The following is a 4,497-nucleotide window of genomic DNA, read 5'->3' as shown; positions in this document are numbered from 1 at the left end:
AGACACAATATAAAATACAAAAAGTGTAAAAGCAAAATAGAAATCATACAATTCGATTCGCGAAAAACGTCGAGAACCTTGGAACTGCAAATCCTGATTTCGATGATGAGAAGAAAAGGCTGGCTGAATTATTGAAATAAGCAAGCAAATCTCACAATAAAAATTCGAAGTCGCTGGAGAAGTGGTCTGCAACGTCGAGAAAGTGGTCTGCAACGTCGAGGAAGTGGTCTGCCTTTGGGTTTAGGATGAAGTCGGGGAAGAACTTACTGCATGGGGAAGAGAAGTAACGAGAGGAGTTTGAAAAATTTTGATCGGGAGAAAGGGTTTTGAAATTTTGATAAAGGGTTTGGGAAGGAAAAAAGATAGAAGAAAGGATAACATCATCTTTTCATATTAATTTTAATAGAGTAGTGACTATTTTTGCTCAACATTAAAAATGCTGAATAAAAAGTAAATACCACTTTAAAAAGTGGCTACCCATATCGTTTCTACGACTTTTGACATTAATTCATTTAAGCCCATTTGACTTGCACTCGAAATCTCGCAAATTTCAACAATAGTGTAGCTCGATGCAACTTGCTGCTGCCTTGCAAATTTCAATAATCGTAACATAGATCATTTTTTTGCCTTTTCTTTATAACTAGTATATAATAAGTGAGGTATGGCGAATGGCATTTGCGTAAATAACACCAAAAGTGAGGCAAGTTTCTAATTAAACTGTGATTCCACGTGTTAATTTTGGACAAATCCACCGGAACTTGGCTCTTCTTTGTGAATTTTATAAGCGAATTTTAGTTTGTTTCTCACTCGCGCTCTCTCTGTCTCTCCTTCTTCCTCCGCGTTTCTCTGCCGGCACTACTTCTCTCACCGGTGAGTTTTGTTCATCCTTTTTTATACCGTTTTCTTCTAATTTCGTTTTATAATTTATATTTTTGCTTACTCTTTGAGTTTCAATAGTGACTTTTTAGTGGCTACAAAAAAGCAGAAAAATCTTGAGCTTAGGTCATTTTTTATTTGATTCACTACATGCATGTTTGAAATTGGTTTAAAAGGTTGAGGCAATGATTATATTCTAGGACATGAAATTACTTGGGCATAGCGACCATCAAAACCCCATCTTGGCTTGGAAAACCTTGGGTGGTATACAGGGGCGGCTCAACGGAGCTCGTGGCTTAAGACGAAACCATATTGAGAGGCCCTCAAATTTATTTTATAAAACACTAACAAAAAAATTTGCTTTCTAAAAAACAAATTAATCATTTAAGACACAAAATAGCGAATTAAAAAAATTAGGACGAAGAGCATAAAGAATAAAGTGGTTGATTATCAAATATTGAGGTCCAGAACTCAAAGCAAAAATTTTAATTTGGCTATCATCACAAACAAGAAAAAGAAATGAATGTACATAGCATAATAGTTTAAGTTTTGAGCATTAATAGTGTCAAAAATATTTACACTGTTCATAATTAAGTAACACTCATTGGCGAGATATTTAAAATAAATTATAAATAACCTAATATAATATGTTGAATTACACTAAAAACAAATTGGTGCATGAATGCTTTTGTGTTCATACGGTTTCAAAGAAGATTGTAAAAGAAATTCATTATATTGTCAATGTATAACTTAATTTCTATATAAAAAGGATAAATTTAAAATTGAAGAGTGAAGCAAATATACTAATAATGAGTGAAGAAAATATCATAATTTATAACTTATTGGTATAAAATAACCTCAATCAAATAGTAACCAAAACAAATACTGTGACACTTTTATTTATAATAATTATTTATATAAATTATATAATAATAATAATAATAATAATAATAATAATAATAATAATAATAATAATAATAATAATAATAATTTGGGGCCTACAAATTTTGGGCCTAAGGCGACGGCCTTAGTTGCCTAGCCTTAGAACCGCCCCTGGTGGTATATGATTTGAGGTTTATATATCACATGCAACATGTTCTTTTGCTTTGGGTATGTGATTTTGCTTTTCCAATTTGAATAGGTTGTCCACTCTATTTTTCCAACAACAACTTCTTCTTTCTCTCTATTTCAAGCAATCTTCAAGGTAAGGAAATACATTCTTTTTGTTTTATTTTGATTTCAAATTTGAAAGAAAGATTTTTGCTTTCTTAAAAAAATTAAATCTTGAATATGAATTATGTTTTCCTCTTTGATGTTTTGATGAAAGTTGTTTAACGAACTAATGCAACTGAGAAATTCTGTTTTCCCTTAGGATGTTCTAGAGATGGGTTTACTGAATAAGTGAGTGAACATGTAATTATATTTTTGGCAGAATATATGAGGATAATAGGTTGAAATTAAGATATTGAACAAGGTGATCAGTTGATATGCGTCTATTCAACTGATAATAGGGTAAGTTTTCTTCAAGTACAATTCTACTGAATTTACATTTTTGTTGTTGCAATGCTATTCTTGCTTGGTATCTGTTACTGGCAGTTGGAGGCTGTAATTGACTAGAGATAAGCTGCTAATAACGTGCCACTTAAAAAGAGAAAACATTGGCACTTTAAACATTGAAAGAGAAAGGTATGTACCCTGTTGTGAACACAATCTTAGGCGAAGCTGATGTGGCAATTGAGAATAAATTGGGTAATGAAGTGATGAAGGGCAATCTGGATAGAGGCAAACTCAAGAAACAACCACCTGCAAAGCTAATGGATTATGTAGTAAGTGCTAAATGAAAGTGTGTGGGCCAGGAGTTAGTTATATATAGCAGACGTAGGCATTGTAGTGATTTAGGCAAAAGTTGTTATGAAAATATCCCCTTCTCATCCCATTCCTCTGTCTCTGATCTCATCCCCTTCTTCTGCTTCTCATCTCCAACTTTTTCTTATTGTCATTTTTAGATGTAATTTCCAGTTGGTATTTTCAATATAATCAAAGTTGTTGTTGTTACTTACTAGTTTAGTAGCCCTTGCTACATTGGTGCTTTCATTCCGTTTATGTCCGATAACAAACTAAAAGCTTCGATTGGTTCTACGCTGGAATTGGTTGAAATTCGTTCCATCATGGATTCTCATTAGTCCATGCTTAAGGATCTGGCTGCTCAACTCGCAGCGTTGAACACTCGCTTTCCCCCTCTCGATGATTCTCGTTCCCATGCTGTCGACGATACCGTGCCGTTCACTGGTTCGTCGTCCTCCACGGCTCAATGTCATAAGCCTGCATGTGTAGAGTTTGGTCGATTCTTTGGTGAGGATCCGAATGATTGGCTTTTCCAGGCAGAACGTTATTTTGATTTCTATGGTATTGTGGAAGAGGAACGTGTGTCTATTGCTTCCTTTTACTTGGACGGTAAGGCTCGAGCCTGGTATCGCTGGTTGTTTCGCAATAAAAAACTAAGTGATTGGCCAAGGATCCTAAAACTTTAAATAAAGCTATTCGGGTGGCCCAATTACAGTAGAGGCGTATTAATTTTGAAAAAGGCCCGGTTCAAACAGCCTTTACTCGGAGCCCAATCCAACTAGATTTGGCCCGTACATTGCCCTTGTTTCCCACCCCATTTGCTCCGACTTACTCTACAATCCCTAACCCTCGTCCAACACCCATGGCTCTTCCAGCCTTGGAATCACAAACGTTGCCTGGCCGTCTACCCCTCAAACGTCTCACTCCTACCGAAATTCAAGGTCGTCGGGAGAAAGGACTCTGTTATTATTGTGATGAGAAGTACTCTGCTTCTCATAAGTGTAAAAATCTTCCCCAACTCCTTTTGTTAACTGAAGAGCATGACAATACCATTCAGTTACCGGAGTTGCAACTTTCTGACGAAGCTCTAGCAGAAGAACTTCAATGCCTTGAGGTGCAAGAGCACTCTTCTATTTCCTTCCATGCTCTGAATACTCTTTGGTTTGTCGGCCATGTGAAAGGTTCTCCAATTCAGGTCCTCGTCGATGGCGGTAGTACAGACAATTTCATTCAAACTAGGATCGCGACTTTCCTTCAATTGACCATTGAACCGATTCCGAGTTTTTATGTCATGGTGGGTAGTGGACAGCGCTTACGCTATGATGCGATTGTTCGGCAAATCCCCCTCACTATCCAAGGCTGTGAGCTCGTTTTGGATTTCTATGTGTTGGCCCTACATGGTGCTGATTTTGTTCTGCGGGTGTCATGGTTGGCCACATTGGGCCCGGTTCTCACTGATTATGCCATGCACGTCCTTGAGTTCTCTCACAATGGCAGCACTATGAGATGTCAAGATAAACCACCAACTATGCTCCAACCGGTGCAATTGCACAGTTTGCACCATTTAGCTTCAACAAATACTATCTCTTCATATTTTCAGTTGGAACTAGTTCAAGAAGAACAAGTGGTTTCTGAGTCTGTGCTTACGGAGTTTCCACCTACCGATCTTCAGGACTTACTCACTTCTTTTGTTGATATTTTTCAGAAACCCCAAGGCCTTCCCAGTGAGTCCTCAAGATCATGTGATCCATTTGCAACCTGGTTCCGGTCCCGTGA

The 4,497-nt window shown here is 37.0% G+C and overlaps 1 long non-coding RNA gene across 1 annotated transcript; it reads left to right on the top strand.

Annotated features, from left to right (window-relative positions):
- The first annotated feature begins 772 nt into the window (after nt 1-772).
- Nucleotides 773-2,931, top strand: LOC104097763 (uncharacterized). The gene is made up of 3 exons (XR_004507390.2): nt 773-870; nt 2,018-2,080; nt 2,309-2,931. It is a non-coding gene; the product is annotated as an uncharacterized lncRNA (long non-coding RNA).
- Nucleotides 2,932-4,497: the final 1,566 nt, after the last annotated feature.

The sequence above is a fragment of the Nicotiana tomentosiformis genome, chromosome 8, assembly GCF_000390325.3.
Source record: "Nicotiana tomentosiformis chromosome 8, ASM39032v3, whole genome shotgun sequence".
NCBI classification, from domain to species: domain Eukaryota; kingdom Viridiplantae; phylum Streptophyta; class Magnoliopsida; order Solanales; family Solanaceae; genus Nicotiana; species Nicotiana tomentosiformis.
The sequence above is the reverse complement of the archived record's forward strand: the minus strand, read 5'-3'. Positions and strand labels throughout refer to the sequence as shown.